Here is a 27,143-nt window from a genome sequence, read left to right as displayed (position 1 = left end):
GCGAACGTAACAGATTCAGTGTTATATCGCCGGTGGATGGCGCCAGAGCTAGCGAACTAGTAACGTATTGAATCATATATGTGGATCTGAGGTAAATAAACTGGATATTTTTTTTCGGCGTGAGATATCGGAAGTGTGGCGTGAGAGCGTGTGAAAACGGTCAAATGTGTGTGTCTCACGCTCAATGCGTGAGAGTTGGCAACCCTGGAGTAACTATACAGCATGTAAAAAATATATCGGAGTAAAAGTATTAAACTGATGGAAAATATGTAGTGAAGTAAAAGTGGAAGTAGGAGAAAAAAATAATACTCCAGTAAAGTACAGATACAGCATTTTAGTACTTAAGTACAGCAGCGAAGTAGTTCTACTTCGTTACTATACAACTCTGGATATATATATATATATACACGGTAGTTAGAGTCAAATTGTTGAGTACTTTTATAAACGGTTTGAGCTCTGGGTGATAGAATCTATCACTGCTGCATATACCTACCAGACTGTGTAGGTGTGGTTGTGTTTATGTGAATGGGTGAGCCCTTCATGATGACACATGACTAAGAAGCTTTCAAGTAAGGCTCCATAGCTCAGTGGTTAGAGCACTGGTCTTGTAAACCAGGGGTCGCGAGTTCAATTCTCGCTGGGGCCTTTCAAAACTTTTGAGGTCAGAAAAGAGGACATCCAAAGAAAGGTCAGGCTACAAAGGCACAGGCATAGTACATAGTATGAAAAGCGTGCTTGCAATAGTAAGTGAACTATCAGCAAAGTGCCGTTCCACGGGTGCAGTTGTCTGCGCTCTCAATGCATAATCGGTGTCATCCGTTCAACAATATCATGATGCATCTGCCCAAGTAATCAGTGATCTTCTTAACTTCAGCCACTGATTATCTCTTTCACATTCTTCTGATAACTCTCATTTTGCTATTCTTAGCCAATGCCCTGCATAACACAATATCATAGTTATAGCCTTCCCACAACTGCCTGTAATTGGTCCAAAGGTTTGACCTATCCAAACATGTGTTTTCACACAGCAAACAAATTGAACCATGGACTGAGACCTCCTTTTTTGGTAGGACCAATATTTGGTCCTTTGGTCTAAAACGTTGCCCAGGGCACCTTTCACACCCACTATTTTAGTCATTTATAAGTTGTATTGGAACAAACTGAAATGTCTGGAAAGCGCCCAGATTTTACTGCCCATATCTCCACATAACCACTGACTATGTTTTGGGGAGTTGGAAGTACATCATCGGTAGACCCAAATTTGATGTGATTTGGATCCAATACCCATGAGTCTTGTCTGTCTTTAGTTGACTTCTCACCATTTCTCAAACTGTCTAGGTGTGTTTCTATTCATGTGAATAAGGAACAACTGAAGATTTTTTTGACTTGGTCAAGCTCACCTTGGAGATGATCCAAAAGCTTGCACAGTATACCAGTTCACAATGCCATGTAGAGCAATTGTGAGGTGTAGTAGTCGGTGTTACTTATTCCGTCAGCTTCCAGTGCCAAAGTCAAGTGAATTTCGAGTTGTTTCAGCTGTATACAAGTATACTGTGACACAAAATAACATTGTAACAATTTCAGAGGATATATATATATATATACGGTAGTTAGAGTCAAATTGTTGAGTGCTTTTATAAACGGTTTGAGCTCTGGGTGATAGAATCTATCACTGCTGCATTAGCATAGTTAAATACCTACCAGACTGTGTAGGTGTGGTTGTGTTTATGTGAATGGGTGAGCCCTTCATGATGACACATGACTAAGAAGCTTTCAGGTAAGGCTCCATAGCTCAGTGGTTAGAGCACTGGTCTTGTAAACCAGGGGTCGCGAGTTCAATTCTCGCTGGGGCCTTTCAAAACTTTTGAGGTCAGAAAAGAGGACATCCAAAGAAAGGTCAGGCTACAAAGGCACAGGCATAGTACATAGTATGAAAAGCGTGCTTGCAATAGTAAGTGAACTATCAGCAAACTGCCGTTCCACGGGTGCAGTTGTCTGCGCTCTCAATGCATGATCGGTGTCATCCGTTCAACAATATCATGATGCATCTGCCCAAGTAATCAGTGATCTTCTTAACTTCAGCCACTGATTATCTCTTTCACATTCTTCTGATAACTCTCATTTTGCTATTCTTAGCCAATGCCCTGCATAACACAATATCATAGTTATAGCCTTCCCACAACTGCCTGTAATTGGTCCAAAGGTTTGACCTATCCAAACATGTGTTTTCACACAGCAAACAAATTGAACCATGGACTGAGACCTCCTTTTTTGGTAGGACCAATATTTGGTCCTTTGGTCTAAAACGTTGCCCAGAGCACCTTTCACACCCACTATTTTAGTCATTTATAAGTTGTATTGGAACAAACTGAAATGTCTGGAAAGCGCCCAGATTTTACTGCCCATATCTCCACATAACCACTGACTATGTTTTGGGGAGTTGGAAGTACATCATCGGTAGACCCAAATTTGATGTGATTTGGATCCAATACCCATGAGTCTTGTCTGTCTTTAGTTGACTTCTCACCATTTCTCAAACTGTCTAGGTGTGTTTCTATTCATGTGAATAAGGAACAACTGAACATTTTTTGACTTGGTCAAGCTCACCTTGGAGATGATCCAAAAGCTTGCACAGTATACCAGTTCACAATGCCATGTAGAGCAATTGTGAGGTGTAGTAGTCGGTGTTACTTATTCCGTCAGCTTCCAGTGCCAAAGTCAAGCGAATTTCGAGTAGTTTCAGCTGTATACAAGTATACTGTGACACAAAATAACATTGTAACAATTTCAGAGGATATATATATATATACGGTAGTTAGAGTCAAATTGTTGAGTGCTTTTATAAACGGTTTGAACTCTGGGTGATAGAATCTATCACTGCTGCATTAGCATAGTTAAATACCTACCAGACTGTGTAGGTGTGGTTGTGTTTATGTGAATGGGTGAGCCCTTCATGATGACACATGACTAAGAAGCTTTCAGGTAAGGCTCCATAGCTCAGTGGTTAGAGCACTGGTCTTGTAAACCAGGGGTCGCGAGTTCAATTCTCGCTGGGGCCTTTCAAAACTTTTGAGGTCAGAAAAGAGGACATCCAAAGAAAGGTCAGGCTACAAAGGCACAGGCATAGTACATAGTATGAAAAGCGTGCTTGCAATAGTAAGTGAACTATCAGCAAAGTGCCGTTCCACGGGTGCAGTTGTCTGCGCTCTCAATGCATGATCGGTGTCATCCGTTCAACAATATCATGATGCATCTGCCCAAGTAATCAGTGATCTTCTTAACTTCAGCCACTGATTATCTCTTTCACATTCTTCTGATAACTCTCATTTTGCTATTCTTAGCCAATGCCCTGCATAACACAATATCATAGTTATAGCCTTCCCACAACTGCCTGTAATTGGTCCAAAGGTTTGACCTATCCAAACATGTGTTTTCACACAGCAAACAAATTGAACCATGGACTGAGACCTCCTTTTTTGGTAGGACCAATATTTGGTCCTTGGGTCTAAAACGTGCCCAGGGCACCTTTCACACCAACTATTTTAGTAATTTATAAGTTGTATTGGAACAAACTGTATAGCCAAACAGCCATGCAGGCTCAGCCTGTCACCGCCCACTCAGCCTGGCCCACTCAATCAGCGCTCTCCTCAAGTGGACACTCACAGTACGGAGAGTGCCGCCACACAGGAAAGTGAAAGTGTCTCTGTTCAATAGAAAAGCAGGTGTCTGTGCATGAATGTGTGTGTGCTTGTATGCCCAGTGGTGGGTGGTGCTCTGTCACTAGGGTCTGTCCTCTCTCCCCTTCCTGCACCCCATTCAGTCCTCAAGGGGTCTGTGGCATCTGGCAGAGAGTACGCTGTGTGCAATTGGCTGCTGCTTCCAGTCGGTGTGTGATTGGTTGTGTAAGACTTGTACCTGTGTTAAAATTAGGGGTGGGCATAGATAAATTTTTTTAATCTAGATTAATCTCACTGAAATTTTGAAATTAATTTAGATTAAAATGGCTCATATGCATGCTACCCAAGTAATGACTAAAAGTCAGTTTTTGAGATAGGGTTTCTTAATACAGAGGGTGCATTAGACCAGGGGCTCATCTCCTGTTTCCAAAATGCATCAATGACTGCTTAAGAAAGCTGTTCTACTTTGATACTTGAAGAAAAAAAAGCATGCTCAATAAAATGTAGGCTATGTGTTCAACGGTTTATTCAGTTAAACATGAATTTGTAAGCCTACATACTGTACATTAAAAGGGGTTGATAACATGTTTATTCAGCTAAACATGAGATTTGAAATGTAAGCCAACATTTAGTACAAGGGCTCGATAACCTGTTTTTGGCAGTGGCGACTCTTCCCCTGGGCTGCATCAGTGCTTGACCCAGCGTCAGCAGCATTAACAAATGGGTGCTTTGCATTTAAATGGGACATCAGACTGGTAGAACTCCTACAATAAACTAATTCCGCATTGCATACAAACAACTTTAGTCTTGTCAATGTCTCCATTAGGAAATTTTCTAAAAATGAATTTTCCATGAAGCAAACCTGGGGACTTTGTGGCTGCATCCATGTAAGCACACGTGCGATTTGTCGTGGGTGGTAATTCACAGGTTTGAAAACTCGTCCTCGCCCCCTACTGTGCAATTTGGTTAGGAATACACCCGAGCTAAACTATTAAGGTGAATGTCATCATAGTTTGCCTACCTATTTTGATCCAGTTCCCAACCCAACTTTAAGAATAGATTAACTGCGATATTTTTTATATCGCCCGATAAGAGTATCAAATTAACGAACGCCGTTAACGCTGATAACAGCCCACCACTAGTTAAAATTGTAGAGCGACCTTGGCTATCTTGAAAGGCGCTATATAAATTGAACATTCATTCATTCAAAAAAGATTTATTTTCCTAATGTTAAGGCAAACTTTGTTTTGTTACTGTTCCCTTGTTTCTAAACAAAAATATTGATTGTGATAATATTTTGTTGTCACATACAATGTTTGGAGAAATTGTATCCTAGATCTTTTGGATCCTTTGGATCTATGATCTATTAAAAAGTATCGGTATCGATATCGGTGATACTGGCCCTGTATTTACTTGGTATCGGATCGATACCACAATTCCCAGTATCGCCCACCTCTAGCCAGAGATGCAGGCTTGTGAAAGAGAAACCGAGGGACAGATTGAGCGGGAAAGTTTAGTACGTCAGCAGGTAGTACCGTTAGGATAACACAGGGACTTTATTACATGAGAATGATGAGCAATGGCGATTGATTAGTATCAGTATTAATTGGTATTTGCATACTTCCCAAAACTGGCAGCCACGCACCCTTATTCTGATAAAATAGCAAATGGTCAAGACTGAGATGTGTTGGATGAGCAGCAAGTGTCCATTTTAGGCTATCATAGCATTTTAGATATGTAGGTGTGTTGAATGGCTGCATAGTAGTTTGAATTTGTAGCCTCTACAAATGTGCAAAAAAAGGTTCAATTGAGGCACTAAAGGCCCAAAAGGTTCAACATAAATTGTATTGGCAAAATGATTTAGATCATAAAACTAAATCACATGCTGAGATCAGCTTTGTGTGTGTTTGTGTGGTATTTCATGTGAGAAATAGTTTTCAGTCAGTTCTGAAATTTGGCCACTAGATGGAGCCCAAGTACTACCATACAGACATTTTAGTGAATTAAGAGTCAACTCCTCTTCGTCATGTGCTAGACTTGGTCTGACTCAGTTAAAGTTGGTCCATAGGGCCTACTATACTAAGGCTAGACTGGCAACATTTTTCCCAAACACTGAGGCAACGTGTCCTCGGTGTGACAGGTCCGGCTGATTTGATGCACATGTTCTGGTCATACAAAGAATTAGATAAGTTTTGGGCAGACATTTTTACAACTCTATCAAGGGTATTCAATTTGAATTTGGTCCATGTGGGCAATTTATGAGGAACCCGAGGTCACTCCGACTTGCAGGACCAACACACGTGATGCTATAGCCTTCACCATATTGTTAGCTAGACAGAGGATTCTCTTGAGCTGGAAGTCACCAGCCCCACCCCACCTTCACCAACTTCCTGGGCAGTCATGGCCTGGTGGTAGGGAACTGGTCTTGTAACCGGAGGGTTGTGGGTTCGATTCCAAGACCTGAGGCCATGACTGAGGTGCCAATGAGCAAGGCACCTAACCCCAACTGCTCCCCGGGTGCTGTGCTACACACAAATCAGAAAAACACACACACAATGGGCAAAACCCCTCAGTTCTCTTTCAAAATGAAACTTTACAGTCAGAACAATATTATATCTTCTCAAAATGGTATTTTGTTCTCAGATGACACACACAAACCATCATATGAATAGACATTTATAACAACTGGTTGAACACTGATGTGCTCAATGTAAAACACTATGATGAATGGCAAACACTTCTTCTCCATTCATCATAATGACTTAGGCCTTTTTTGTGCAGTGTTACACTTACTACAGACAGGAAATACATAAGTGCATTGTAAAATATTTTAGAATAGTGTTTTTATACTCAGAACACACATATACAGTAACAAATATATTTTATTTTTTCCCACAAAAGCAATGTACACAGTGTACATCCCACCCAACACAAAGTTGCACATACAGTGGTCTACATACACAACAACAGAAGAGTTTACTATATACAGTTACAATTACAGTAAAAAAAAACTATGTTGCATACAATGGCACGCTGGCCAATGATATTCCTTCCCCTCCTTCGTCCGTCTTTTTGTGAGGTTGAATCCAACCTCATCAATGAAGATGAATTGGTGCTCCACTGCATCTACCTCTAGCTCAAAGATTCTCTGAAACACACATGACAGTATCAGAAATAGACATGGAGGAGTCACTATTGTGAAGCACAATCATTATGATTACAATACTGAAATATGTATAATTTATACAGTGTTGAGGGGATACATCAGTTGTGAGATTGTATAGGGCTTACTTGCACATAGTTATATTTCAGTTCTTTGACTCTTTCTGAATTGCGTTCAAAAGGCACCCTGTAGACCTGCTTCATCCACAGATTATTTCTGCGCAAGACACGGTCCAGCGTTGATAATCTCACCCTATCAATATTTTGAAATATCTTGTTGTTTTCTATTATTTTTCTTTGTATTTTCCATAATGTTATGGCATTATTTTCTAGGACCATGTTCAGGATTTCAGTTTCCTATTCAGGAGACAAAAGACGTTTCCGTCCACCTCATGTTGGTAACCTTTCAGTTCTGCAATACAAATAGTAAAATACTGTAAATACTGTGTAGGAACACAAAGTAGGAATACATTTCCCAAATACTTGAAACATACTTTATATTTACAGTCCTACAGAACAGTCCACAGGCAATACTGTACTCATTGAGTACTGTATTGATATGCAGTACTGCAGTTTCCTACTGAGAGTTGATTTCTTACCTGTTCTCATTACGGAAAGTCCGGATGATGGATGCTACAGTGTACCTACTCACATTTGGCTGTACTCTTTGCCCAGCCTCCCTCATTGTTAGACCATAGACCACATGGTCAACCAAAGTGGCTGGGATCTCATCAGAGATTACGGTCCTTGGCCTTCCTCATCCTCGTCCTCCTCCTCTTGCTCTCACTCCTCTGGCTCTCCCTCTGTTTCCGCTGTTGGCATCCATTGCTCCAAAACAGAAGAGCTCACCACCAACAGAAGAGCTTTTGCCATTTTATGCTAAAGCTCTGATTGCTGGTTGTACACATGTGTGACAGGTGTTTGCTAATATGATGAGTCAGTGTGCATAGTAGGACAATTAACTTTAGAATTTTGAATAACAGTGTGTTCCTTGTGAAAACAAGAGATTTTCTTCATGAAAATTATGCCAAATGCAGAAAATTGTGTGTAGTGTTTTGAAAAAAGTGTGTTTTAGAACTGCAATTTGAGTGTAAAGCAGGAATTGTGCTTGTAGTTTAGTAGAATTGGTTCAGGGGGTTGGTGCAATAGTTACATGTTGTGGTCATTGTGTCTCAATTACCAGCATTAGTGTGTTAACAATCGAGAAAAACTGTAATATACACTACAGTCAAATTCACTATTCACTGTTGTTTCATTATTTAATTTTTCCTGTAAATAAATATATTAATGAATATATATTGAGAATAAGTTTGTACTATATTCTTATAGGCTACTTCATTTTATCTGATGTCATATGCGTTTCACACCACTCGGATTAGACTTGGAATTAGTAAATGTTCAATTAGTAATAATTTTTATAAAATAATTAAACTCAATACAGTATTATAAATGTGGAGAATATATAAAAAATAATATAATTGCGCCCTTCTGCTAAATATAAAAATATAATTTTCACTCACGCATTACAGTTTTTTGCATTTGCTAAGACACAAAAAGTGGTCCTTATAGCACAATTTCTGAAACAACTAACCCATGTAGCCTATCTATTGACCGGGTGTGCCAAACCTTAAGCACATTCTCTGCCTTACACTCATTTAGAAATGCTAAAACACACTTTTTGCAAAACTTTAAACACAGTTCTTCACATAAGACACAACATTCAAAACTGAAAACCATGTGTTTCTTTTAGAAAACACTGCCACACAACTGCTACACTCACCTACCAAAATACCATACACAGTTCTCACACGTTACAACACTTCTAGCTAATTTTTACAAATCTTTATCAGAACTTGATCCCTATAAAGAGGCCACAAGTTGCAAATCTTGGTTTGCACAACAATAGAGGCTAATACTTCACAGAGAGGTAGAGGATGAGGAAGAGGACAAGGAAGAGGAAGAACACAAACAACCATCACGGATGAGATCCAGGCCACTTTGGTTGACCATGGAGGCCATCGTGAACATTGTCATATCAAACAACAGTATACCTTTACGACAACTACAACAGCACATCATTACTGACAACATCACTTTCAGCAACATTCAATCAGTGAGCCTATCTGCACTGGCCCGACTCCTGAGAAGACATCAGGTGCATACTGTATGAAGCAGCTATACAGGGCATAATTTCAGCGCAACTCTGACAGTGTGAAGGAACTACACTATGAATTTGTGCAAGTATGCTCTGCTATCCTCTTATTTATACTTTACTCCAGTGTCCTGTGCCACACAATGTTGAGTATGATATATGCCCATTTCATTCGGTCAAATACAGTACTGTAATACTGTAATGTTTGGTTTCAGAGAGTAATGGAGCTAGATGTTGCAGCAGTGCAACAAAAGTTCCTTTATATTGATGAAGCTTCAACCTTGCCAAAACAAGATGCAGAGGAAGAAACATCATAGGACATCGTGCCATGATCAGAGTCCCTGCAGCGTGGTGGGAACATCACAATGTGTGCAGCCATTTGCCACAATGGTGTTGTCCATCATCATGCTACTTTCGGTCCTTACAACACTGCTCACATCATCACCTTTCTCAACACACTACACAACAACTCATTCCACATCACCAGGGAGATGGACAAGAACAGACCAGGGACGTTGTCATCTGGGACAACGCAAGTTTCCACCGTGCTACACAAGTACGACATTGGTTGACCGAACATCCACAGTTTGATGTGCTTCACCTCCCACCATACTCACCTTTCCTCAACCCTATTGAGGAGTTTTTTCGGCATGGAGGTGGAAAGTTTATGAGCGCCAACCCCACCATCACATACCACTTCTGCAGGTGATGGAGGAAGATTGTGGGGACATTGATGAGGGTGCATGTCAGTGCTGGATACGTCACTCAAGAAGATACTTCCCCCGCTGTCTTACCAAAGAGGACATCACCTGTGATGTTGATGAAATCTTGTGGCCAGACCCAAATACAAGACGAGATGCACCCTAAATTTGTCTGCTATTGTACAGTATTTTTGTCCTTTTTGTTTCCATGTGTACTGCTCAAGCAAAAAGTAAATAAACCTTGTTACTATTTTACTTCATGGTGTTTATGAATGTGCATAAAAACCTCTGTATATGTGAACTATGATATACTTTTGGAACAGACTATACACTGAACATAAAACACATGGTAGTAGTGTTTTCTATTTATCACATAAGTGTGTAGTCACATATAAGAAAGGCTAATCATCTGATATTTGTGTGTAGCCTTTAGATGCAAAAATATGGTTTTGGCAAGAGTGGCAAGAGTTTTGGTTGAAGTGTGTGCTTTTTCCAAAAGTGTGAGATGTTTTGCCTGTTGTGTGTGTAGCATTGGCTTCTGTGTGTTAAGACAAAAGAGACACAGTTTCAGAAATTGTGTCTTAGCAACTGCAAAAAACTGTAACTCTGTTGGCAATTTTTTGACATGCTGACTGCCTTTTTCTAGCAGCTGTGGCAGTATTACATGTACGCTTAATAATATATTAAATCTAAATATTCTGCATATGCAGTCATTACAGTTTTTTTCAACTGTTTACACACTAAATCTTTTCTTCTCACACAACTTTCTAAACATGCCCTTCAAACACCATAACCCCACACCAAATCTGCTAAACCATACACTAACTCTCAGTGTCTGACTCAGTTTTCAATTTCCAAACACACATTTTGCAAAACTCTACACACAAGTTTCTACCTAACACACAAAGACCAAACAGGAAGTTACTTGATTTCATCTTTCAAACACAACCTATCAAAATGCCACACTAAATCACCAGTGCTTCACTCCCACTCCTCATATGTGTAAGCATTCATTACTTTATTGAACACCAACGAATCATTGGCTAAGTATAGGCCTATAAATAGGTCAAATGTCAAGATGTCTGTTTTGAACCACGAATCTACGAGATCCAGCACCACATAGTCAACGATGCAACTGTTTTCCATACCATGGACACAGTAAGCTTGTCCACTGTCCATCGTGTCCTGCAGAATAATCAGTTACATATGAAGCAGCTATACAGGGTCCCATTTGAAAGGAACAGCATCAGAGTGAAGAACCTGCATCATGACTTTGTGAATGTATGTATGCAAAACTAATTTCAGTATATTAGACTTGCACATATCAAGATTTTTGGGTTGTGCACATGTGTGCAAATATATATTATTGTCTCTTACAGAGAATTTTGGAGATGGATGCAGATGCAAATGTCCACCATGAGTATATTTATATAGATGAGGTGGACTTGAACCCCACTTAGACCAGGAGAAGGGGGAGAAATGTCATTGGTCAAAGGGCCATTGTGAATGTCCCAGGACAACGTGGGGGAAACATTACAATGTATGCTGCCATTACCAATAATGGTGTCCTGCATCACCACGTAACACTTGGTCCTTACAACACTGCTCATATCATAACTTTTTTGGATGCAATTCTCAATATTCTTGTCCAAGGTCGGCAGATCAACAAAGTTTTGTGGTCATATGGGACAATGTCAGTTTTCATCGGGCACATCTGGTCCAGAACTGGTTTGTGACCCATCCTCACTTCTCTGTTCTGTACCTGCTTCCATATTCACCTTTTCTCAATCCAATTGAGGAGTTCTTCTCCACCTGGCGCTGGCGGGTATGAAGAGATGAAGCCTAGACACACACTCAACCCCCCAGCCCATACCCTCACCACAGCCAACACCCCCCAGCTTTTTCAGACATGTGTTTGGTGTCTGTCCAACTTCATGTGGTGGTTGGATTTTTTTTTTCTGCACTGTACAAATATTATATTACAGTAACAGCAGCAAATTATTTGGAAAAATTAATATTTTGGGTTTGAAAACTGTTTATGTGTGTTGTGAGTATTTCACCTTCTCTCTGCACTTTTGTATAACATAGAATCCCATGAATGAAAGAAGAGCTTTAGGTTTTGATCAACAGTGTGTACATGATGAATCCAAAATGTCATATTATGACAAAGGTGTTGGCAATGTGATGTCAGTGCTTGCTTTTGAGATGTGTTTATGACATTTTGAATGTTGTGTGTCATTTTGCTGGAGATTTGAGGCATTTTGCATTTTGTGTGAGCAATTGTGAGTTTTGTGTGTAGAGTTTTGAAAAATAGACACAGATCTTGGAAAATGTGTGTAAACAGTTGAAAAAAACTGTAATACTTCAAGCTACAGTGGTGTGAAATATGATGCTCGGTTGATTTCGCATTTACAGTTTTTCTCGATTGTTTACACACATTGTCTGAAAGCATGCCTCATACTCTCAAAACTCTACACACAAATCAGAAAAACACACACACAATGGGCAAAACCCCTCAGTTCTCTTTCAAAATGAAACTTTACAGTCAGAACAATATTATATCTTCTCAAAATGGTATTTTGTTCTCAGATGACACACACAAACCATCATATGAATAGACATTTATAACAACTGGTTGAACACTGATGTGCTCAATGTAAAACACTATGATGAATGGCAAACACTTCTTCTCCATTCATCATAATGACTTAGGCCTTTTTTGTGCAGTGTTACACTTACTACAGACAGGAAATACATAAGTGCATTGTAAAATATTTTAGAATAGTGTTTTTATACTCAGAACACACATATACAGTAACAAATATATTTTATTTTTTCCCACAAAAGCAATGTACACAGTGTACATCCCACCCAACACAAAGTTGCACATACAGTGGTCTACATACACAACAACAGAAGAGTTTACTATATACAGTTACAATTACAGTAAAAAAAAACTATGTTGCATACAATGGCACGCTGGCCAATGATATTCCTTCCCCTCCTTCGTCCGTCTTTTTGTGAGGTTGAATCCAACCTCATCAATGAAGATGAATTGGTGCTCCACTGCATCTACCTCTAGCTCAAAGATTCTCTGAAACACACATGACAGTATCAGAAATAGACATGGAGGAGTCACTATTGTGAAGCACAATCATTATGATTACAATACTGAAATATGTATAATTTATACAGTGTTGAGGGGATACATCAGTTGTGAGATTGTATAGGGCTTACTTGCACATAGTTATATTTCAGTTCTTTGACTCTTTCTGAATTGCGTTCAAAAGGCACCCTGTAGACCTGCTTCATCCACAGATTATTTCTGCGCAAGACACGGTCCAGCGTTGATAATCTCACCCTATCAATATTTTGAAATATCTTGTTGTTTTCTATTATTTTTCTTTGTATTTTCCATAATGTTATGGCATTATTTTCTAGGACCATGTTCAGGATTTCAGTTTCCTATTCAGGAGACAAAAGACGTTTCCGTCCACCTCATGTTGGTAACCTTTCAGTTCTGCAATACAAATAGTAAAATACTGTAAATACTGTGTAGGAACACAAAGTAGGAATACATTTCCCAAATACTTGAAACATACTTTATATTTACAGTCCTACAGAACAGTCCACAGGCAATACTGTACTCATTGAGTACTGTATTGATATGCAGTACTGCAGTTTCCTACTGAGAGTTGATTTCTTACCTGTTCTCATTACGGAAAGTCCGGATGATGGATGCTACAGTGTACCTACTCACATTTGGCTGTACTCTTTGCCCAGCCTCCCTCATTGTTAGACCATAGACCACATGGTCAACCAAAGTGGCTGGGATCTCATCAGAGATTACGGTCCTTGGCCTTCCTCATCCTCGTCCTCCTCCTCTTGCTCTCACTCCTCTGGCTCTCCCTCTGTTTCCGCTGTTGGCATCCATTGCTCCAAAACAGAAGAGCTCACCACCAACAGAAGAGCTTTTGCCATTTTATGCTAAAGCTCTGATTGCTGGTTGTACACATGTGTGACAGGTGTTTGCTAATATGATGAGTCAGTGTGCATAGTAGGACAATTAACTTTAGAATTTTGAATAACAGTGTGTTCCTTGTGAAAACAAGAGATTTTCTTCATGAAAATTATGCCAAATGCAGAAAATTGTGTGTAGTGTTTTGAAAAAAGTGTGTTTTAGAACTGCAATTTGAGTGTAAAGCAGGAATTGTGCTTGTAGTTTAGTAGAATTGGTTCAGGGGGTTGGTGCAATAGTTACATGTTGTGGTCATTGTGTCTCAATTACCAGCATTAGTGTGTTAACAATCGAGAAAAACTGTAATATACACTACAGTCAAATTCACTATTCACTGTTGTTTCATTATTTAATTTTTCCTGTAAATAAATATATTAATGAATATATATTGAGAATAAGTTTGTACTATATTCTTATAGGCTACTTCATTTTATCTGATGTCATATGCGTTTCACACCACTCGGATTAGACTTGGAATTAGTAAATGTTCAATTAGTAATAATTTTTATAAAATAATTAAACTCAATACAGTATTATAAATGTGGAGAATATATAAAAAATAATATAATTGCGCCCTTCTGCTAAATATAAAAATATAATTTTCACTCACGCATTACAGTTTTTTGCATTTGCTAAGACACAAAAAGTGGTCCTTATAGCACAATTTCTGAAACAACTAACCCATGTAGCCTATCTATTGACCGGGTGTGCCAAACCTTAAGCACATTCTCTGCCTTACACTCATTTAGAAATGCTAAAACACACTTTTTGCAAAACTTTAAACACAGTTCTTCACATAAGACACAACATTCAAAACTGAAAACCATGTGTTTCTTTTAGAAAACACTGCCACACAACTGCTACACTCACCTACCAAAATACCATACACAGTTCTCACACGTTACAACACTTCTAGCTAATTTTTACAAATCTTTATCAGAACTTGATCCCTATAAAGAGGCCACAAGTTGCAAATCTTGGTTTGCACAACAATAGAGGCTAATACTTCACAGAGAGGTAGAGGATGAGGAAGAGGACAAGGAAGAGGAAGAACACAAACAACCATCACGGATGAGATCCAGGCCACTTTGGTTGACCATGGAGGCCATCGTGAACATTGTCATATCAAACAACAGTATACCTTTACGACAACTACAACAGCACATCATTACTGACAACATCACTTTCAGCAACATTCAATCAGTGAGCCTATCTGCACTGGCCCGACTCCTGAGAAGACATCAGGTGCATACTGTATGAAGCAGCTATACAGGGCATAATTTCAGCGCAACTCTGACAGTGTGAAGGAACTACACTATGAATTTGTGCAAGTATGCTCTGCTATCCTCTTATTTATACTTTACTCCAGTGTCCTGTGCCACACAATGTTGAGTATGATATATGCCCATTTCATTCGGTCAAATACAGTACTGTAATACTGTAATGTTTGGTTTCAGAGAGTAATGGAGCTAGATGTTGCAGCAGTGCAACAAAAGTTCCTTTATATTGATGAAGCTTCAACCTTGCCAAAACAAGATGCAGAGGAAGAAACATCATAGGACATCGTGCCATGATCAGAGTCCCTGCAGCGTGGTGGGAACATCACAATGTGTGCAGCCATTTGCCACAATGGTGTTGTCCATCATCATGCTACTTTCGGTCCTTACAACACTGCTCACATCATCACCTTTCTCAACACACTACACAACAACTCATTCCACATCACCAGGGAGATGGACAAGAACAGACCAGGGACGTTGTCATCTGGGACAACGCAAGTTTCCACCGTGCTACACAAGTACGACATTGGTTGACCGAACATCCACAGTTTGATGTGCTTCACCTCCCACCATACTCACCTTTCCTCAACCCTATTGAGGAGTTTTTTCGGCATGGAGGTGGAAAGTTTATGAGCGCCAACCCCACCATCACATACCACTTCTGCAGGTGATGGAGGAAGATTGTGGGGACATTGATGAGGGTGCATGTCAGTGCTGGATATGTCACTCAAGAAGATACTTCCCCCGCTGTCTTACCAAAGAGGACATCACCTGTGATGTTGATGAAATCTTGTGGCCAGACCCAAATACAAGACGAGATGCACCCTAAATTTGTCTGCTATTGTACAGTATTTTTGTCCTTTTTGTTTCCATGTGTACTGCTCAAGCAAAAAGTAAATAAACCTTGTTACTATTTTACTTCATGGTGTTTATGAATGTGCATAAAAACCTCTGTATATGTGAACTATGATATACTTTTGGAACAGACTATACACTGAACATAAAACACATGGTAGTAGTGTTTTCTATTTATCACATAAGTGTGTAGTCACATATAAGAAAGGCTAATCATCTGATATTTGTGTGTAGCCTTTAGATGCAAAAATATGGTTTTGGCAAGAGTGGCAAGAGTTTTGGTTGAAGTGTGTGCTTTTTCCAAAAGTGTGAGATGTTTTGCCTGTTGTGTGTGTAGCATTGGCTTCTGTGTGTTAAGACAAAAGAGACACAGTTTCAGAAATTGTGTCTTAGCAACTGCAAAAAACTGTAACTCTGTTGGCAATTTTTTGACATGCTGACTGCCTTTTTCTAGCAGCTGTGGCAGTATTACATGTACGCTTAATAATATATTAAATCTAAATATTCTGCATATGCAGTCATTACAGTTTTTTTCAACTGTTTACACACTAAATCTTTTCTTCTCACACAACTTTCTAAACATGCCCTTCAAACACCATAACCCCACACCAAATCTGCTAAACCATACACTAACTCTCAGTGTCTGACTCAGTTTTCAATTTCCAAACACACATTTTGCAAAACTCTACACACAAGTTTCTACCTAACACACAAAGACCAAACAGGAAGTTACTTGATTTCATCTTTCAAACACAACCTATCAAAATGCCACACTAAATCACCAGTGCTTCACTCCCACTCCTCATATGTGTAAGCATTCATTACTTTATTGAACACCAACGAATCATTGGCTAAGTATAGGCCTATAAATAGGTCAAATGTCAAGATGTCTGTTTTGAACCACGAATCTACGAGATCCAGCACCACATAGTCAACGATGCAACTGTTTTCCATACCATGGACACAGTAAGCTTGTCCACTGTCCATCGTGTCCTGCAGAATAATCACTTACATATGAAGCAGCTATACAGGGTCCCATTTGAAAGGAACAGCATCAGAGTGAAGAACCTGCATCATGACTTTGTGAATGTATGTATGCAAAACTAATTTCAGTATATTAGACTTGCACATATCAAGATTTTTGGGTTGTGCACATGTGTGCAAATATATATTATTGTCTCTTACAGAGAATTTTGGAGATGGATGCAGATGCAAATGTCCACCATGAGTATATTTATATAGATGAGGTGGACTTGAACCCCACTTAGACCAGGAGAAGGGGGAGAAATGTCATTGGTCAAAGGGCCATTGTGAATGTCCCAGGACAACGTGGGGGAAACATTACAATGTATGCTGCCATTACCAATAATGGTGTCCTGCATCACCACGTAACACTTGGTCCTTACAACACTGCTCATATCATAACTTTTTTGGATGCAATTCTCAATATTCTTGTCCAAGGTCGGCAGATCAACAAAGTTTTGTGGTCATATGGGACAATGTCAGTTTTCATCGGGCACATCTGGTCCAGAACTGGTTTGTGACCCATCCTCACTTCTCTGTTCTGTACCTGCTTCCATATTCACCTTTTCTCAATCCAATTGAGGAGTTCTTCTCCACCTGGCGCTGGCGGGTATGAAGAGATGAAGCCTAGACACACACTCAACCCCCCAGCCCATACCCTCACCACAGCCAACACCCCCCAGCTTTTTCAGACATGTGTTTGGTGTCTGTCCAACTTCATGTGGTGGTTGGATTTTTTTTTTCTGCACTGTACAAATATTATATTACAGTAACAGCAGCAAATTATTTGGAAAAATTAATATTTTGGGTTTGAAAACTGTTTATGTGTGTTGTGAGTATTTCACCTTCTCTCTGCACTTTTGTATAACATAGAATCCCATGAATGAAAGAAGAGCTTTAGGTTTTGATCAACAGTGTGTACATGATGAATCCAAAATGTCATATTATGACAAAGGTGTTGGCAATGTGATGTCAGTGCTTGCTTTTGAGATGTGTTTATGACATTTTGAATGTTGTGTGTCATTTTGCTGGAGATTTGAGGCATTTTGCATTTTGTGTGAGCAATTGTGAGTTTTGTGTGTAGAGTTTTGAAAAATAGACACAGATCTTGGAAAATGTGTGTAAACAGTTGAAAAAAACTGTAATACTTCAAGCTACAGTGGTGTGAAATATGATGCTCGGTTGATTTCGCATTTACAGTTTTTCTCGATTGTTTACACACATTGTCTGAAAGCATGCCTCATACTCTCAAAACTCTACACACAAATCAGAAAAACACACACACAATGGGCAAAACCCCTCAGTTCTCTTTCAAAATGAAACTTTACAGTCAGAACAATATTATATCTTCTCAAAATGGTATTTTGTTCTCAGATGACACACACAAACCATCATATGAATAGACATTTATAACAACTGGTTGAACACTGATGTGCTCAATGTAAAACACTATGATGAATGGCAAACACTTCTTCTCCATTCATCATAATGACTTAGGCCTTTTTTGTGCAGTGTTACACTTACTACAGACAGGAAATACATAAGTGCATTGTAAAATATTTTAGAATAGTGTTTTTATACTCAGAACACACATATACAGTAACAAATATATTTTATTTTTTCCCACAAAAGCAATGTACACAGTGTACATCCCACCCAACACAAAGTTGCACATACAGTGGTCTACATACACAACAACAGAAGAGTTTACTATATACAGTTACAATTACAGTAAAAAAAAACTATGTTGCATACAATGGCACGCTGGCCAATGATATTCCTTCCCCTCCTTCGTCCGTCTTTTTGTGAGGTTGAATCCAACCTCATCAATGAAGATGAATTGGTGCTCCACTGCATCTACCTCTAGCTCAAAGATTCTCTGAAACACACATGACAGTATCAGAAATAGACATGGAGGAGTCACTATTGTGAAGCACAATCATTATGATTACAATACTGAAATATGTATAATTTATACAGTGTTGAGGGGATACATCAGTTGTGAGATTGTATAGGGCTTACTTGCACATAGTTATATTTCAGTTCTTTGACTCTTTCTGAATTGCGTTCAAAAGGCACCCTGTAGACCTGCTTCATCCACAGATTATTTCTGCGCAAGACACGGTCCAGCGTTGATAATCTCACCCTATCAATATTTTGAAATATCTTGTTGTTTTCTATTATTTTTCTTTGTATTTTCCATAATGTTATGGCATTATTTTCTAGGACCATGTTCAGGATTTCAGTTTCCTATTCAGGAGACAAAAGACGTTTCCGTCCACCTCATGTTGGTAACCTTTCAGTTCTGCAATACAAATAGTAAAATACTGTAAATACTGTGTAGGAACACAAAGTAGGAATACATTTCCCAAATACTTGAAACATACTTTATATTTACAGTCCTACAGAACAGTCCACAGGCAATACTGTACTCATTGAGTACTGTATTGATATGCAGTACTGCAGTTTCCTACTGAGAGTTGATTTCTTACCTGTTCTCATTACGGAAAGTCCGGATGATGGATGCTACAGTGTACCTACTCACATTTGGCTGTACTCTTTGCCCAGCCTCCCTCATTGTTAGACCATAGACCACATGGTCAACCAAAGTGGCTGGGATCTCATCAGAGATTACGGTCCTTGGCCTTCCTCATCCTCATCCTCCTCCTCTTGCTCTCACTCCTCTGGCTCTCCCTCTGTTTCCGCTGTTGGCATCCATTGCTCCAAAACAGAAGAGCTCACCACCAACAGAAGAGCTTTTGCCATTTTATGCTAAAGCTCTGATTGCTGGTTGTACACATGTGTGACAGGTGTTTGCTGATATGATGAGTCAGTGTGCATAGTAGGACAATTAACTTTAGAATTTTGAATAACAGTGTGTTCCTTGTGAAAACAAGAGATTTTCTTCATGAAAATTATGCCAAATGCAGAAAATTGTGTGTAGTGTTTTGAAAAAAGTGTGTTTTAGAACTGCAATTTGAGTGTAAAGCAGGAATTGTGCTTGTAGTTTAGTAGAATTGGTTCAGGGGGTTGGTGCAATAGTTACATGTTGTGGTCATTGTGTCTCAATTACCAGCATTAGTGTGTTAACAATCGAGAAAAACTGTAAGTCCACGATAAATCTTATTTATCGGCGTTCCATTAAGAATGCCTTTTATATCTATGCGTCAACCCACTTCTGTCTGGGTCAACCTACTCAGAGTTGAGCTACCCTGATTACTTTAACTCCGATCAGTCATTTTGGAACAGAAAACTCAGAGTATCAGGGTTAAGTTTAGAGTTTGTTAAACCCGCTTTCAGAAATACCCTTCTAGAGTTTGTCTATTCTTGTCCTGTACATTCTATCTGTCTGTCATATTTTAAATAAATAATAAAATATAAGTGATCTGTCGTTGAGGACCCCGGCCCCTCCCTTTTGGGCGTGTGTAAACGTTGTCCACGTGCTTTGTCTGCGTCAGTGGATATACGTGGTTGGGGGTTTTTGTCGTGTGATTTATAAGTTTCACCTGTGAATTGTCTCGTGATCACGTGGGGCTAATGTGTCTTGCCTATTTAATGTGCGCTCGCGCAGTGTCCTGTGCTCGTCGTTGTCTAAGTCTGCACGTTGTGTGACTCGTGTGTGTTTCTCGTGCGCTATTGCGCAATACCTGTGTGCATTAAAAAGTGACGTCTGTCTACAAAATCGAGGATTCTGTGTCTCGTCCTTGGCGTAGCCCGAACGTCACATGATCTGTAATCTCTAGCCTGTTTCCCGTCTCTTTTAAAATATTGTTTATGCTTAGATTTTTACTACTGGTGATGCATAATTGGTTTGCTTTTTAATTTTTCCCCCTGTAATCCAAAGATATCTAAAAAAGATAAAGGTTGGTCATTTAAAGGTTATATCATTCATGTAATAATTTCAAAACATTTTAAATAGTTCTGGTTCTGCATACTAATACAATGATGTATTAGTATTATTAAATGAGTTTATAATTATAAAGTAAATTATTATTAAATTAGTATTAGTCTTTATGAGTGAAGGAATATTTTGTCTTCTTATGTCTGCTGTAACTCTGAACATTGTGTCCTCCTTTGTTTTCTGTGACCCCTGACACCCTATTTCACACCTCTCCCCCTCCATGTGAAAGTTCTCTATGTACCAGAGACAGGCTTATCACTTCCTCTCAAGGTGTTGTGCTTCCTGTCTGCTATGCTACATACGGATGAGTTATGCTCTGTCTGCACAAAAGCCTGCTTGAGAAAGGATGTATTTGTTTCCATATATGGTAGAATTTATTGCCTACTGTATGTTAGATTAGCCTCATTGAGCCCACCCTGTTGCTTGCACGCACAGGGCTGGTCTGTGTATGTATAAATGAGAGGAGCGCCCTCTCATCTTTTGAACATTTGGGATACAGCCTGTCTGTGTGAATAAACTCCTCCTTTTTGCAAGAGAGCAGTTTGTTCCTCATTTGTTCCGAGCGCGCTCCGCCACACACTTCTCTGCAGAGTGTTACTATCAAATTGAAGAATTAATACTAGGTGATCCTCCGTGACCCTCCGCTCATTGCTGAACACAAGAAAGGTGCTTTCTACTGAGAAACAAAATACCTTTACAATGAGTTTATCATGTTTAATCTCCATCCAGATGAGCAGGTAATAAACATTTACTTACCATGTCAGAACTTAAACATCAGATTAAATATATTCAGATCGAGTTTGTTCATTACTATCATTAGTGTGTGAATATGGAAAAGAAACAGTGCCAATTCGAAATGCAGAGGTGGGGACTCGAGTCACATGACTTGGACTCGAGTCAGACTCGAATCATTAATATTAAGACTTTTGACTTGACTTGAAAAAATATTCAGAGACTTAGACTTGACTTGGACTTTTACACCAATAACTTGGGACTTGAATTGGACTTGAACCTGTTTACTTGCAAAGACTTGATTTTTTTTTTAATCTAAATTTTAAAACGCATATTAATATTTATAAAGTGCGCCCCATTAATTTCATTTCCGTCCTTCTGACGCAGACCAGTCCTCTGCTTTTCCACACTCTGTACGTGTGTGTGTGCATGAGCTACAGCACAACCAATCAAATGGGGGGTTGGCGAACGTACATTTTTACCGGGCGGGGTGTAAAATGGACACAAATTAAGTATTATATCGTGATCGATCGATCGCCAGTGGTTGGTGCCAGAGCGAACTAGTAACTCATTGAATCATAGATGTGGATCAGAGGTAAATAAACTAGATTTTTTTCCGGCGTGAGAAATCGGATGTGTGGCGTGAGAGCGTGTGAAGACGGTCAAATGCGTGTGTCTCACGCTCAATGCGTGAGAGTTGGCAACCCTGGGTTCTGTATCTGAACTCGGGGAAGAGAGCCTCTCTCTGTCACCATCATAATATCCAGTTCTATCTCAGCATGGATTGTGTATTTGAAGACATCTACGTCGAGAAAAAAATATATTGACAAAAGTGGAGCGAGTTTTCAGCTATGGGGACATCATTCATCGTGCACAAATGACATACAGACTTTTGGCCAGCAAATGCAATGCAGAATAGTTTACTGAAATGTCTAAAGTTGCAGATTCCTGTTAATTGTTCAGCTCTTATATTTGTTTGTCTTGTGTCACTCACACATGTTCTCCAAGAAACCAGATAAGAGAAGAGAGGGAAATGCTGTTATGGTTCTTTGTATTGTACTGTGAAAATATCAGCACTTTTTATTTGAACATGGAGTTCTACTTATGACTTTTTCACAGAATATTTATTTCTGGAAAATTGTAGTTTAAAGTATGAATATTTTTGCAGCTAAGTTTAACAAATTGAACTGTGCAATAAAGAGGTGTAATTTTTTTTTTTTTTATACTTCGTGTTTTCAGTTGCACATGTTTTATCAAGATTTGAGGAGAATACAGATTTAAAAAAGAACGCATGTCTATTATTTACATTTAAAATATACCTGCAACATTGGTAAAAAAAAAAAAAGACTCGAAAGGACTTGAAATTCCAAGTTTCAGACTTGGGACTTGACTTGAATATTGCCTGTCTTGACTCGAGACTTGACTTGACTTGAGTGTCTTTGCTTGAGACTTGACTCGGGACTTGAGGTATAAAGACTTGGACTTACTTGAGACTTGCAAAACACTGACTTGGTCCCACCTCTGTCGAAATGTAATCGCTACTAGGCAAAAATGGAAATGCAATCCACAAAATGCATTGCTTTTCCATACAAACATGCAGAATACGTGCCACAATGAAATGCAAATGCACTATTACATTGCATTTCATTGCACTTTATCTCTTTATTGAAAAACAATACACAAGAATTACCATTCAAAACCAAAACGTTGAATTTATGCCAGAATTGAATATAATACAGCTCGAAATGTAATCACGGCACCGAGGTATTGCTTTTTACCGTACGGTATTTCTGACATAAATGTCTCCTTTAAATGTAATGATCACGAGATTGATTTAAACACTGATGTGATGAAAACATGCCACAATGAAAAGTAAAAGCTCCAGTGTGTTTGAATTTGTATTTAAAGAAAGAAACGCTGAATTCGTGCCAGAAGCCACCTTGAAATGTAATCGACTGAACGTCATTGTATTCCACTGTGTGTTTCTGCGAAGCTGTATTCATGCCAGAATGAAATCTAATCACTGTCCAATAGGAACGCTCACCTGAATTTGGGGCGGGGCTTAGACTCCAGTCAGAAGCAATCGCTCATAGTTGGACTGGAAAGCAGCAGAAATGTCTTTTCACGACAGAATAAAAGAGGAAATAAACAGTCTAATTGGACAAATTGAGGCTGGTGCAGTTACAGACGACTAAGTGCTTAACTTAATTAAGCTGAAGGTGCTGGACAATATTGAAAATGGACCTTGAAAGTGTCGTACATGTGCTTGAATTCCACCTTGTAAAGGTGGATGAACCCTGCAAACAGCGCTGAAGAGCTGAACGCGACCTCGAGCCACCACAGCGGAGCCCCCGCGATTACTACCCGTATTTTCCAGATTATAAACGCTACTTATTCCCTCACGCTTTGAACCATGCTACTTATAATGAGGTGTGGCTTTTCTGTAGATGTTTCTTCACCCGTCAGTTGTGAAGGACAAAGTGGTAAATCAAAGAAGAAAGTGCTCATTTTCATTTAACTCATGCAAGCAGCAGGCACGACGGAGAATTTTTTCCAAACGAACGTGTTGTGCCGAATTGTGCACACGCATAAAAACGCTGATATTCCAGAGTTACAGTGATTTTAACTTAGTTCATTGAGCACTCTAGTTTTGTCCTAACTAGATATTTAGACATAATACTGCTGTAATACTGCTGTAACGGTGGCGTACCCGCAGGTAATGAGGGATCCATAAGCAGGTGGAAAATACGTAGCTTTTAATGAGCAACAAAGAATAAGCAGACCCCGTAGGGAAAGCAGGCAGCAGCACAACAAGGGCAAGGCAAAAGGGAGAGTCAAAAAACCAGGCAGAGTGTCAAAAAACCAAAACTGTCCAATCGTGGCAGGCAGAGGTACAGGAGGGCTAGGCAAACGGGAGAAGATCAAGAGGTCAGAGCAAGGATCAATAAACCAGGAATATCAGACAGAGTATGTAGAAATACGGCTTGGTATGCGACACGGGGAAGCAATACTTCGCAATGGAGTGTGTATACAGAGTCCTTAAGTAGGGTGTGGGGAGTGTTTCATTGGATTCAGGTGTGCTGGTTAGTATTCCGGCGATGGCTCCCTCTGGCGGTCACGGGCGTGATTGCTGTTCCTGACATCAGTCCCCGCTGAATGGGTGGCTCCAGCCACCCGAGAGACACGACAACGGGGACGGCCCCGGGGCCGCGGCGCAGGGCGATCAGGGTGAGCAGCGTGGAACTCACGGAGCATGGTGGGGTCCAGGACTTTGTGAGCATCAACCCAGCTGCATTCCTCCGGTCCATACCCCTCCCAGTCCACCAAATATTGCAACACACGACCCCGTTTGCGGGAGTCCAGGAGCTCATTCACCAGTGGAGGCGGCGGGGGTGACTGCAGGTCAGGAGACAAACTGGAGGGCTGTGCGTACTTAAGCAAAGAGACATGAAAGGTGGACGATATACGGTAAGTAGGAGGCGGTTTTAACTTGTAGGTGACGGGGTTAACCTGAGCCAGGACCTCGAAAGGCCCCACGTAGCGGGGGTTCAACTTCCGGCATGGAGTCTTCAGACGGAGGTCCTTGGTGGAAAGCCACACCATCTGACCGGGTGAGTAAGCGGGAGCCGCCCGTCTGTGGCGTCTGTGGCGGTCAGCCAGTATTTTCTGATGGCAGATAGCCATTCGGAGTCTCACATGGGCTGCCTCCCAGGTCCGTTTGCTATGACGAAACCAGTCAGACACCGCAGGGAGATCTGAAGGTTCTCCAGACCAAGGGAACATGGGAGGCTGGAAACCTAGGATACACTGGAAAGGGGTTAGACCGGTGGATGAGTGGGTGAGAGAGTTCTGGGCATACTCGGCTCAGGGCAGGAAACGACTCCACTCCCCCTGCCTGTCACTGCAGTAGGACCTGAGGAAGCGGCCAATCTCCTGGTTAAGACGCTCCACCTGCCCGTTACTCTGGGGATGGTACCCCGAAGTCAGGCTCACAGAAATGTTTAACAGTTTACAGAACGACTGCCACACCCAAGATGTAAACTGGGGTCCCCGGTCTGACACTATATCCTCAGGAAGCCCGTAAAGCCGGAACACGTTGGAGAAGATAGCCTCAGCCATCTCCATGGCAGTGGGAAGCTTAGGCAGAGCAATCAGTCGGCACCCCTTCGAAAACCGATCAATCACCACCAGGATGCAGGTGTTTCCTGGGGAGATCAGTCACGAAATCGACAGAGAGATGCGACCAGGGCCGTTGAGGGATAGGCAGCGGCACCAACAGCCCTGCTGGCAGGCGTCGGGGGGTCTTACAACGAGCACAAACATCACATCGGCTTACAAAGTCCTTAACATCCTTCTGAAGCTCAGGCCACCAGTACTTCCTTTGGAGGAGCTCCACGGTCCGTAAGATACCCGGATGCCCGGAGGTTGGGGCTGTGTGTACCCACTGCAACAATTCCTGACGGTGTATTGTAGGAACATAGGTCTTACCCCGGGGACACGCGGTAGGGGCAGGTTCATCACGGTGTGCAGCTCGAATTTGCGTATCCAGGTCTCACTGCACGGGAGCAACCACCACGGAGGCCGGGATGATCGCCTTGGGAGGCTCCGGAGTGTCGCTTCCCTCATAGAGGCGGGAGAGCGCGTCTGCCTTGGTGTTCTTTGATCCTGGCCTGAAAGTGATGACATAGTTAAAGTGAGTGAAAAAAAGAGCCCACCTTGCCTGGCGTGCGTTCAGCCGCTTTGCTGCCTTGATGTACTTGAGGTTCTTGTGATCAGTCAGGATCAAAAAAGGGTGCGACGCTCCCTCCAACCAATGCCGCCACTCCTCCAAAGCAGCCTTCACCGCCAACAGCTCCTTGTTTCCCACATCGTAATTCCGCTCCGCCGAAGTGAGCTTTCGGGAGAAGAAGGCACAGGGGTGGAGCTTCGGGGGTGACCCCTGACGTTGCGACAGAATGGCCCCTATGCCGGTGTCCAAAGCATCCACCTCCACTACGAACGGGAGTGTGGGATCAGGGTGTTTCAGGATCGGAGCAGAACTGAACCTCTGCTTTAACTGTGAAAAGGCGCTCTCCGCTGCCGGAGCCCACGGCAACTTCTTCGGAGACCCCCGTAACAAAGACGTGAGAGGCGCAGCAACCAGACTGTAATTACGAATAAAACGCCTATAAAAATTGGCAAAACCCAAAAATCTCTGAAGGTCTTTAACCAACCGAGGGCGTGGCCAATCGCGCACTGCTCCCACCTTGCCCGTGTCCATAGCCACCCCCTGACGACAAATGTGATAGCCCAAAAAGTGCACTTCTGTAGTATGAAAGGCATATTTTTCCAGTTTGGCATACAAGTGATTTTCTCTAAGGAGCTGCAACGCTCTCCTGACATGCATGACGTGGTCCTCCAGGGTTTCTGAATAAATTAAGATATCGTCTATATAAACAATAACACAGCGATTCAGTAGTTCTCTGAACACATCATTCATAAATGCTTGGAAAACTGAGGGGGCGTTGGCCAAACCGTATGGCATAACCCGGTATTCGTAGTGCCCGTTTGTAGTGATAAACACTGTTTTCCATTCGTCTCCCTCCTTCACACGTACAAGGTTATATGCGCTGCGTAAATCGAGCTTTGTAAATACAGTGGCC

The 27,143-nt window shown here is 40.8% G+C and overlaps 2 long non-coding RNA genes and 3 other non-coding genes across 5 annotated transcripts; 3 read left to right on the top strand and 2 right to left on the bottom strand.

Annotated features, from left to right (window-relative positions):
- Positions 1–573: 573 nt before the first annotated feature.
- On the top strand, positions 574–646 carry trnat-ugu (transfer RNA threonine (anticodon UGU)). The gene has a single exon. It is a non-coding gene; the product is annotated as a tRNA-Thr (tRNA).
- Positions 647–1,781: 1,135 nt separating this feature from the next.
- trnat-ugu (transfer RNA threonine (anticodon UGU)) lies at positions 1,782–1,854 on the top strand. The gene has a single exon. It is a non-coding gene; the product is annotated as a tRNA-Thr (tRNA).
- A 1,132-nt stretch (positions 1,855–2,986) lies between these two features.
- Positions 2,987–3,059, top strand: trnat-ugu (transfer RNA threonine (anticodon UGU)). Its single transcript has one exon. It is a non-coding gene; the product is annotated as a tRNA-Thr (tRNA).
- Positions 3,060–6,578: 3,519 nt separating this feature from the next.
- LOC143518258 (uncharacterized) lies at positions 6,579–8,031 on the bottom strand. The gene is made up of 2 exons (XR_013132121.1): positions 6,969–8,031; positions 6,579–6,825 (listed from the first exon to the last, which is right to left on the bottom strand). It is a non-coding gene; the product is annotated as an uncharacterized LOC143518258 (long non-coding RNA).
- Positions 8,032–12,539: 4,508 nt separating this feature from the next.
- LOC143518257 (uncharacterized) lies at positions 12,540–13,992 on the bottom strand. The gene is made up of 2 exons (XR_013132120.1): positions 12,930–13,992; positions 12,540–12,786 (listed from the first exon to the last, which is right to left on the bottom strand). It is a non-coding gene; the product is annotated as an uncharacterized LOC143518257 (long non-coding RNA).
- Between the last annotated feature and the right edge of the window lie 13,151 nt (positions 13,993–27,143).

The sequence above is a fragment of the Brachyhypopomus gauderio genome, chromosome 7, assembly GCF_052324685.1.
Source record: "Brachyhypopomus gauderio isolate BG-103 chromosome 7, BGAUD_0.2, whole genome shotgun sequence".
Classification (NCBI taxonomy): Eukaryota; Metazoa; Chordata; class Actinopteri; order Gymnotiformes; family Hypopomidae; genus Brachyhypopomus; species Brachyhypopomus gauderio.
This window is presented reverse-complemented; position numbering and strand designations above follow the sequence as displayed.